General features: G+C 31.7%; 1 pseudogene; it reads right to left on the bottom strand.

Moving 5' to 3' along the window:
* Positions 1-7,584: 7,584 nt before the first annotated feature.
* LOC112013634 (beta-xylosidase/alpha-L-arabinofuranosidase 2-like) lies at positions 7,585-10,733 on the bottom strand (annotated as a pseudogene).
* Positions 10,734-11,861: the final 1,128 nt, after the last annotated feature.

The following is an 11,861-nucleotide window of genomic DNA, read 5'->3' as shown; positions in this document are numbered from 1 at the left end:
GTTCTAGGGTAAAGAACATAAGAATAAAATTTTCCAGAGGATTCTCCAAGAAGGTCAACTTTTGGATCTCTTGCTTCATATCTTTCCTTGAGTATTTGCTGGGAAGATTTTTTCTTTCTTTGTGAATGATCTTCTTCAAAAACTTCTTCTTCTCTGCAATCAGCATAATCACAAATATCCTACCACATGTGAATAGAAGGTGATTTACCTTCATAACAAGGCTTTGCATCTTCTCAAAATGCCTTGATTTTAAGACCATTTTCACAAACATATGACACTGGTTAGAGCATGGCAATTTGAATTGGAAAGACTGTTACATCTTTCTTTTCTAGTGAAGTTGTCAAGAATCTTGTCTCAACTTCGCCATTTTATTTTCTGATAAAGAAAGGATCATTTGATTGGATTGGCTTAGTCACTTGATGAAGCCTCTCATATTTCGTAATCCATGGTTCTTGAAAGAGAGAAGTCATTTAGTCTCTATCAAGGTTTTCAGACCCGGACCGTTCATTGAACCGTAAAAGAGAGAGATTCAAGGTTTTTAAGATCGAATTGAGGTTGAACTGGGGTTGAACCGTGATGACGTCATAATTAATTTAATAATTATTTAAAATATAAATAAATTAATTAAACTTAAGAGAGGAGTTTTCTTATTATTATTATTATTATTATTATTATTTTTGGTTAACTATGGACTTATTAAAAAAAAGTATAGTGATTTTCTGTTTTTATATTTTCAAATCAACGTGGCACTCTAATTTTTATAAAACTAAAAAGAAAAAAAGAAAAAAAAAAGGTTGAATAACGTAGAAATCAAAACGTGGCATTGTCATTTCTTTTTGATCTTATCAACGTGGCATTGTCATTTCTTTTGATCTCTTATCTGATTACCTACACCTACCTCCACTTTCTTTTAATGCCCCACCGACCTCCACTTTCTTTTAATCTTATCTGATTACCTCTTTGTTCTCCACTTTTCAGTGTTCAGTCTTTTCTTTTCCCTTCATCAATTTTTAAGTTTAACTCTACTCTCTCTTCTGTAGATACGGAAGAAGCATCAACGGCGATGCTAAGATGTAATCTACCAAAAAAATATTACCTTCCGTGTTGAGGGGCATTAGTAGGATTTCTTTCTAGTAATTTACTAAGAATGTTTTTCTCTTTTTTCCCTTAATTTTATTTCTATATATGGGTTAGTTTTGAAAATTAGCTTCGATTGTGTCACAGCACCGACGTCGGAAAGGTCATCAATTTTCGTTCGCCGACATCGGCTCCTTCAATCGGCCCAAAGCTCGGTACGGTTTGGTTGATGAGGATCTTTTTTTTTTTTTTTTTTTTTTAAAGGTTCATATTCAAATGGAAGCAGGAACTGTGAGAAGTGGTCTAATCTAGAACCGTGAGTTCTGACCACAGTTCACATGGGTCCTGCTTTTTTTTCATTGAACAATTCTTGAGGTTAAAAGAATCGCAAAAAGAAGCGGTTTGAGGTTTTTTTGGTCGGATCGTACGGTTTAGTTCAAATTTCAAAATCATGGTCTCTAGTGAGTTGTCTTGGAATGAACGTACACATGGATGTCATTATTGGATCAACTTGGATTAACAAAGCATCATTGAATTGGGCCATGTCTAGAACTCCCATGTCAAAAGTATGATTTTGAGCCTATAAGCAAGCTGGTAATGAAGTGTAGCAGCAAATGTGTCTTGCACTTGAGAGGTTCTTGTAATCTGGACTTGTATTTTGAGAGCATCACAAAGGTGAGGATCTTTAAGAGATACATTAAAGTTAGGAAAAAGTGTGACAAAAGCTGTTCTCACATTTAAAGTGGTCTTAATAGTTTCTATGACTGCTTTTTGATATTCCAGGAATCTAGAATCAAGAAGTGAAATTTTAGAGACTACTGGGAGTCCTTTTCTTCAATGGAATGTTAGCGCCAACCTCATTGCCCCAAAAATGAAGGTGTGTGTACCCTTGTTTTTCTTATGGAATTACAAATTATCTCTGAAGAGCAAGGGTGATAAAGTTTTCATTTTCACATGTAGGAATATTGAACTAGTCAAACTTGGAAGCTTGAACATATTCTTTGGCAATAGAAGGATGTGAAGGACTAATAAATTTTTTTTTTTATGGCTTTTTTGAAAGTAGTTTAGGGTTTATCAAACACAGTATAAGGATTTACAATAGGTAAATTAGTAATAGGGATCTTACTATCTTCAGGTACATGAGAAATCTCATACAAGTAGTCTAACCTATTTGTAGTGGATGTACGAAGGGAAAGATCAAAGGTAGGTTTAGCAGTATTAGTAATTGCTGAGGATGAATTGGCCATGGTAGTTACCTAAAACCCAACAGGAGTAAAACCCCACATCTCTCTCTCTTTCTCTATATATATATATATATATATATAGAGAGAGAGAGAGAGAGAGATAATGTGTGCTAATTTTTTGGAAAAATGATGAGTTAAATGTAGTTATTAATGCATTTAAATAAATTTTATTTTTTTAAGTTGTTAACAGATGGTGCTAAAAACTTTTGGCCTTTTTTTTTTTTTTTGGTAAAATTAGAAAAAATTAATTAAANTCTACCTTCAAATACCCTACTTGGAAGGATTCTTTTTTTTTTTTTTTTTTAATTGTTGTATTATAATATTCAATCTTATTTCAGTAATAATATATATAAATCCCTGCACAAAATAAAATAAAAAATAAATCACCTATAACATTTTATCAAATAAGGAAGTCATCCGTTATTATGTATTCGAAAGTTATTGATTGCTTAAATTAAACTTTTTGTTTATAAATTTGAGTTTTCACTATATTTTCCCCTCAATATATATATATATATATATCAAATTACACTTAGTGTAACTCTTGTAAAGTTATACATTTTTTATATCGTAGATTTCTAAAAGATCTAACGGTTAAAAAAAATCATTAAATGTTATAACTTGACACCTTTTTTCTCTCCCCTTATTTAATGTTTTTCATTTTTTTTTTTTTTTTGTTGTTGTTAGAAAGTAATGTTTTTCACTTGATTAAAGGCTCATGCCATTTTCAACAACTTGCTTTTTAAATGATTCATCCTAAAAGAGAAATTAAAAGATATTGATGATGATTAAATTATTTGAAATAAAATATACAATTATGTATATGATTGAAATATTGAACACAAAAGTAATCTACTGCTTTTTAAAAGTTTTCGCATTGCAAATGTAACAGTAGTGAGAAATTATTATATCTGCTCAAGCTTCGTTCCTCCATATAAAGTAAATTGTTAGTAAGTTTGGTGATGAAAGTGCACCTAACAAGGTTATTTAATTAATTATATTTAGAGTAGTTTTATTTTATTGAGTGTTGTGAAATTTTAAAATACTCGCAAGTGTACGAACCGTACCGAAGTATAGTTTGACAAGACGAGGTCGAACCCACAGGACTTGAATGAATGTAGGAAAATTAATTAAATCTTAACCAAATTATCCTAATCTAGTTTAATAAAAATTGGTTGTTTTGAAATTAAATAAACTAAGCAAATATAAATAAAGCAAATAGTTAAACTAAGCAAGAATATAAAAACATAAAAAGATGTAAACAATCAAGGGAAAGGAATTAAGGTTTTGAATCCGCCTTGCAAGTCATATCAGCATATATTTATGATCATTAATTTTTCCCACCTCACTACATGATAATCTAGAAATCAATCTTGCTACCATGGAAATATCATCATTAACACTTATGTTTAAAATCTAAGCATGTTTTTCTTTGCTTCTTAAGTATAAAATTAAATCATCAATGTATCCGTAGCCAAACAAATCACAAGATATATCCAATTCTAAAAATCAAATCATAACTTGTATCCATTGACAGACAATCACAAACGATATCCATTTTATAATCAAGAATTAACAAACCAAGCATTCAATTAATTAAGACAAATCCTAAATCATGAGAAAAATGATTGAACTCATATCTAGAATCCCATCTTAGTCAATTGATATGAAGCAAGAACAATTTAAATCATTAAAGAACAACTATTGTGGGAAAAATCAAATCACATAAATATTATTGATAATCCTTAACAAGGTTTCATCCTCAACCCTAATTATAAATTTAGCTACTCATGGTAATTGAAATAAAACAAAAGAATAAAATACTAAACATTAAACTAGACAAATAAAATAGAGAAAGAAATAGTCACAATGCTATCATGGAGAAAAGCTACAGAGAAGCCACATGCGGCACTGCCTCTTGCTCCAATTTTCTGTTTTGCATCTCAGCCCTAGCACTAGCCTCCGTCCCCCCTGAATTTTGCCCTAAAAAGCCTTTAAATGGGTCAATGAATCCTATTACAAGTTGAATTCCCGTTTGGAGAAAATCCCAGACTTTTAGGCTTTACTTAACCGACTATTTAGGCCCACTTAACATCAGAATTAGGGCTTCTGGTAAACTAAAAAGTTGTAGCCCTTTAAGTTAACTTTCCAGCCCAACTTGAATCATCTCAATTTGACATCTGAGCCGAAAGTTATGCCAAAAATACTAACTGATGTGTAGGCTGGAATCCTAATCCGAATTGGACTTGGATTTAGTGCAAATTTCCTTTAATTCCTTACTCCAATTGGGCTTAAATTTAATATTCATGCCTGGCTGAATGTAAATTGGCTTGATTCAATTGGCCTAGCCCCACTTTGCATGTAAAGCCCTTGTTATCTACAACACAAAGATATTATATAATCAGTCACAAAATAACATAAAAGTAAGGCCAAATATGTAGATATGTGAGTACTTTATCGTATATATTTCATGCATATCATTGAGCAAAAAAAAAAAGTATTATTCTAATTTATATGAAAAAAAATTTTAGGCTAAGGAATCTGAACATAGGCTTATCTTGTCCTTTGCGAAGTTTTTTAGCTTATTTGGTCTCTTAAATTAGAGTATGCAATGATTTGCAATGTATGTATAGGTATTATTCTAAATTAAATTGAGATTTTGAAAGCAATAATAGATAAGGGGAGAGAAAATGTTAGTATTAATTAGGTAATACTATTAATAAGGTAAAAAAAAAACATTTAATGATGTTTTTTTTCAACCGTTAGATCTTTTAGAAATCTATGAAGTAAAAAATATGTAACTTTATAAGAGTTACACCAGGTGTAACTTGAATTTATCTCATATATATATATATATATATTCCTTGAAATCAAGATTAAAATAATGATTACATTGTTTAGTGTTTATGTTACATTTTTTTTTTTTTTTGTTTACAAATCATTCACATTACTTGTGTAAATGCATAGAGTCAACACGCATTAGTAAAACCCAAATCACAAGGAGTAATGAAGGGAAAGAAGTTGTGTTAAAATTAAGTTTACAACAATCTTATTCAACACATGAAAGTCATGAAGAAAATTGACTTTACAACAATCTTTATTCAATTAAAAGTCTCATTCCTCACACCTCTAACGATATGTTAACTGAATTGAATGTAAAATTTGATGATCACCGACGATAATTGTGTGGGAACCAGATGGCAAGACAGCATTAAAGATAAAAAAAAGCTAAAATTTAGGATTTTGAAAATGAGTAGTTTTATGTGAGAGTTAAAAATATATTTTTACTTTATTGTCTTCAAATTTTGTTTATGCTTAAATCTAAAATTTAGGAGTATTTTTAAACCATAGAAATAAGGATCCCAAATAAAGGAAGTCTCTTAATAACAGTATTATACTGTAGATCAATAACATCAAAGGAAAGAAACTTTCCTAAAATTGGAAATGGTGATAAGGTGAGTAGAAAGTTGAGGCAATATAAAAGCATGTGCAAAGAAACTGAAACAGATACATGTGAGATATTTCTAAATAGAAATAGTGTGTGCTAAGTTGTAGGAAATAGATATTTCTAAATATAGTTATTAATGCTTTTTTAAAATTTCTAACTTTTTATAAAAAAAAAAATAATTTTTTTTTTTAAAAAAAGGTAGTTAACCAATGGTGCTAAAAACCTACTGCCATTTGTTTTGGAAATTAGAAAAAAAAAAAAGGAACCTAAATTTCAAAAATGCAAAGATAAAAGAGGTTAAAATTTTGGATTTTGAAAATGGGTAGTTTTACATGAGAGTTAAATATATATTTTTACCGTATTGTTTTCCGTATTTTTTTCAAATATTGTCTCTATTTAAACCTAAAATTTAGGGGTATTTTTAAATAATAGAAATAAGGATCCCAAACAAGAAAAACCACTTGAATACTATATAGATATAAATATATATATATATATATATATATATATATAATACATACTAGTCANCGTTTGGTACACTGAATGTAGATTACATTAGGAAAAGTAATTTTTATTACTGGGAATAGAAGACATTGTAATGGAATAATTATTACTATTCGTAAGTTTGGTTGTTACATATGAAAAACTTGTAAAAGAAAATGTATAAAGAAACTTTACATTTTTGGAAATATATTAATTTTAAAACCTATTATATATACTAAGGAATAGCTATTACATCTATTATAAAGAGGAATAGCTATTCTTCAATTTAAAGAATAGTTATTCCAATGTAATAATTAATCAATATAATAAAGATGCAACCAAATGACCTAATTAATATTACACATAAATAGTAATTCCATTACAGGAGTTATTACAGCGTACCAAACGTACCCTAAATGTTATAACTTGACACCTTTTTTCTCTCTCCTTATTTAATGTTTTTCACCTTTTTTTTTTTTTTTTTTTTGGGAGAAAGTAATGTTTTCCACTTGATTAAAGGGCTCATGCCATTTTCAACAACTTGCTTTTTAAATGATTCATCCTAAAAGAGAAATTAAAAAGATATTTGATGATGATTAAATTATTTGAAATAAAATATACAATTATGAATATGATTGAAGTATTGAACACAAAAGTAATCTGCTACTTTTTAAACATTTTCGCATTGCAAATGTAACAATAGTGAAAAATTATTATATCTGCTCAAGCTTCGTTCCTCCATATAAAGTAAATTGTTATGGTAATGGTGATGAAAGTGTCACCTAACAAGGTTATTTAATTAATTAATTAAGAGTGGTTTTATTTTATTGAGAAAAAAAAAAGTATTATTCTAATTTATATGAAAAAAAAAAATTTCGGCTAAGGAATCTGAACATGGGCTTATCTTGTCCTTTGTGTATTTTTTTAGCTTATTTGGTCTATTAAATTAGAGTATGCAATGATTTGCAATGTATGTATAGTATTATTCTAAATTAAATTGATATTTTGAAAGCAATAATATATAAGGGGAGAGAAAATATTAGTATTAATTAGGTAATACTATTAATAAGGTAAAAAATAATAACATTTAATGATATTTTTTTTCAATTGTTAGATTTCTTAGAAATATATGAAGTAAAAAACGTATAACTTTATAAGAGTTACACCAGGTGTAACTTGAACTTATCTCACATATATATATATATATATACTCCTTGAAATCAAGATTAAAATAATGATTACATTGTTTAGTGTTTATGTTACTATTTTTTTTTTTTTCTATTTACAAATCATTCACATTACTTGTGTAAATGCATAGAGTCAACACGCATTAGTAAAACCCAAACCATAAGGAGTAATGAAGGGAAAGAAGTTGTGTTAAAATTAAGTTTACAACAATCTTATTCAACACATGAAAGTCATGAAGAAAATTGACTTGTAGAACAATCTCTATTCAATTAAAAGTCTCATTCCTCACACCTCTAACGATATGTTAACTGAATTGAATGTACAATTTGATGATCACCGACGATAATTGTGTGGGAACCAGATGGCAAGACAGCATTACCATTGGAGTCAACAATGCCCAAGCCCTGGCAAATATTTATGGCGAAACGAACCAGCTTACTCGCCCCAGCTGCAACAGAAACCCTCTGGAACTTATTCAACTGCTTAATATGAGTTCGAAGAATACCAAGTGGGGGCTGTGAGTAAACTAACACAATCTCATCTCCATCTCCGTCACCTGCATTTTTTACTTCAATGTCAAATTTGAATTCCTTATTACAACTCAAGTCATCTATTAAAACTGCTGGGCAGCTAGTTTTGAAGGTTCCATTTTTATATGGTAGGTCACGGCAGTGTTGAAAATTGCTTAATGTTATCGTCAACTTTGATGGCGCGGCCTTTAGTGCATAGTTGAATTTTGTGTAGCTGAGGCCATAACCAAAAGGGAAGACAGTAGGACCATCGAAGAATTTATATGTTCGACCCGGGTAGCCTTTGCTATCATCTGGCCTTAATTGCAAGGATGTTAGGGGTATCTTGTCAACATAATCAGCTTGATACCAAGTAAGGGGTAACCTTCCTCCTGAAAAACATGGAAAATAAGGTGTAAATAATGGTGCAAAATCATGAAGATAAAAGATTTGCATTTGTGCAAGGAATTGAATTCGGTGTTACCTGGATTGTATTTTCCAAAAACAACATTAGCAGTGGCTTGACCACCTTCTGCTCCAGGATATCCAGCCCACAAGATAGCATGGATTTTGGGGTTACTCTTAGCAAAGGAGATATCAACACCTCCAGCCGACATGATTACAAGAACTACCGGGCCTTTTGCAGCATCAGCAACTTGGTTGATAAGATCAGTTTGTTTTCCAGGAAGGAGGATATCCAACCTGTCTCTGGTCTCTGCCTCAATTGATAAATCTATCCCCGCAACAATTACGGTGGCATCAGCTGTTTTGACAGCATCCACGGCTTCGCCTATCAAGTTCCCATAAGAGCATTTAACACCGGAACATCCTGCTGTATAGTTCACACTTCCATAACTGGAGAAGCCATTAAGTGGAGTACGGTATCGACATGGAGTACGGTATCAAGTTCTTGGAACAGTCTTATTTGTTAAAAATGCATAGTTTCCAATCATGGCAACGGAAGCATTAGCCTGTGGTCCAACCACTGCTAGGGTTTGGTTCCTTTTAGTTGCCAATGGCAAAACTCCATTGTCATTCTTCAAAAGAACAATTCCCTCCCTCGCTGCTTCTCCTGCTAATTCGATGTGGGCGCTAGTGCACACATCATTTATACCGAGAGAATTGTATTGAGGCTGTCCATCAAATATTCCTAGCCTCATAAGCACAACATAGAGGTATTGCAGTGACTGGTCTACATCTCCCTCCCCAACCTTCCCATGTTTCACAGCATTTTCAACATTGTTGGTGTAGTAAACTCCACAATCCAAATCCAAACCTAAACCAGGTAGTGAGGTAGAAATTAAACATTAAAAAAAAAAAAAAAAAAAAAAAAAAAAAAAAAGAACAGGTAAGGCACATTATTAATAACCTGCTTGTAGTGTATATGAAACTGCAGTCTCATTGTCAACGTTTAGCCATTTGTGGTCCTTAACCATTACTTCAACAGAATCACAATCTGCAACTATATATCTGGCAACGATTGTAATGTTAGTCTTACAAAACTAGTATACGAATTAAATTTTAGTATTTTAATATTGAGATTAGAATTTAGATAGATTGTACCCATGAAGATCCCAGTCTTGTCTAATGGTTTCCTTTAATAGTTTGTGACTAGCACAAGCAGGTATGCCATTAACACGGTTATAAGAGCACATGACACTACTAACATCACCATTTTGAACACACATTTAGAAGGGTTGGTTAAATGTCTCAACCAAATCTTGTTCCGTCACCTTCAAATAATAATAAAAAAAAAATACTTTGCTTTAATATTTTTTATGAATCATAGTTAGTGGTACATCAACTTTAGAATCATGATTTTCATATAGTAGTTACCTCAGCATCAAAAGTGTAGCGCTCAATTCCTTTCCAATTGTCAACATCGTAGGCAGTAAAGTGCTTGCAACATGCAGAAACTTTAAGTGGTCTTGAGTTTAAATCCTTATATTTATTACTCTCAGTTCCCTCAACATCCTGCAAGCCTCTCATGTAATTTGCAGCATAGGTGCCAACTACGAATGGATCTTCACCTGGTGTCTCAATGATTCTTCCCCATCTTGGATCCCTTGCTACGTTAATGGTTGGACTCCAAAATGTTAATCCAGCATGCCCTAAATTGTATAATGCTCGTGCTTCTGTGGAAACAGCCTACATTGTGTAACAAATTTTAGCTCATCTATGTATAGCACAAATAATTTTAAATTTAAAAACTCATGGTTTGAAAGAGTAATTTACTATTTTTTAAAAGTTCCTAAAGTTTAGAGAAAATTCTAAGAATTAAGACACTGTTTCTATTTCACATTTCAACGTTATGACAATAAACCCAAAATAATAAATAAAAAAGATTACTTTAAACTAGTATATACATATGAATATGGATTAAAAACGATTATTTTAAACTTTTTTAAGTTCTGAAAAACTTAAACAGTGTATTTTTATTTTTATTTTTATTTTTCAACAAAACGCTCCTATACATTCCCAATTGTGTTCCATAATGACTCATTGAATGAAGCTGTTGTGAGAATTGGCGTGGGATAGCTGGTTGCATGTGGAACTGAATTATCAAAAAAGGTACCTGGACCAACATTGGACAAACCATGGAGTGCCTCAGACCACCACTCGTACTCAGGTATCCCTAATCTTGGGACTCCGTAAGCATGATTTCCTAGTTGTCGTACCTTCTCGTACAGTGTCATTTGTCTCACCAAATCTCTTGCTCGGACTTGGTAGGAAAAGTTTCTTGTCACAAAAGGGGAGTGATTTGACATCCAATCCAAGTTGGGCATACCTGGCGGGATCACATACATAGGTGAAGTTTCTATGGGTCGCGGCATCAGTGTAGATGACACAGAAAGCAAAAGCGAGATAGATATAAAGGACAAGCCTATGTGTTTTGGCCATTGCTTTTTAACATTGGACAAACCATGGAGTGCCTCAGACCACCACTCGTACTCAGGTATCCCTAATCTTGGGACTCCGTAAGCATGATTTCCTAGTTGTCGCACCTTCTCGTACAGTGTCATTTGTCTCACCAAATCTCTTGCTCGGACTTGGTAGGAAAGTTTCTTGTCACAAAAGGGGAGTGATTTGACATCCAATCCAAGTTGGGCATACCTGGCGGGATCACATACATAGGTGAAGTTTCTATGGGTCGCGGCATCAGTGTAGATGACACAGAAAGCAAAAGCGAGATAGATATAAAGGACAAGCCTATGTGTTTTGGCCATTGCTTTTGATTGAGTCGCATGTAATACTCGCCCATGAAGGCTCTTATATACGGAGGAAGGAAGCTATCATAAGCAAAAAAAAAAAAAAAAATTAGACTTGTGAGTTGGCTTATCTCCCTGACTTTTTATTGTGAGTTGGCTTATCTCTTTTACTCTTTATTGTGAGGATGATCTTACTTCACGGTTGACATTTTTGTAGACTTTTTCTAGTTTCAGCGCTGAATAGTCTGTTTGTTTATTTAACAACAGAATGAAGCTAACAAAATATAAAGTCAAAGTTAAAGAATAATGTTATCTATTAAACTGCACAAAGAGGCATGCCAATACTTTTGTGACAAATAATAATATTATAATTTATATTTATATATATCTAATAGTTGAAACATAACATTTATTGTTGCTACATTCTTATTGAACCACATTAATAACCACATCATTTACCAATTTCCAACCATTTCTCTCAACTATTTTCAACCATAATGTCATTTTTACCTTTTCATCTCTCCACTACTCTTAACCTTAATGTCACTCTTCATTTATTCATTAATCTTTCTTTTATTTTGACTATTCTTATTCTCATTCTATTACTATAAATACGTTATTTTTCTCCCTTTATATACATATTTTCCCACATGAAAAATGTTATTACTCTCTCTCTCTCTCTCTCTCTCTCTCTCTCAAGTTT

The sequence above is a fragment of the Quercus suber genome, unplaced genomic scaffold, assembly GCF_002906115.3.
Source record: "Quercus suber isolate HL8 unplaced genomic scaffold, Cork oak 2.0 scaffold_591, whole genome shotgun sequence".
NCBI classification, from domain to species: Eukaryota; Viridiplantae; Streptophyta; class Magnoliopsida; order Fagales; family Fagaceae; genus Quercus; species Quercus suber.
The sequence above is the reverse complement of the archived record's forward strand: the minus strand, read 5'-3'. Positions and strand labels throughout refer to the sequence as shown.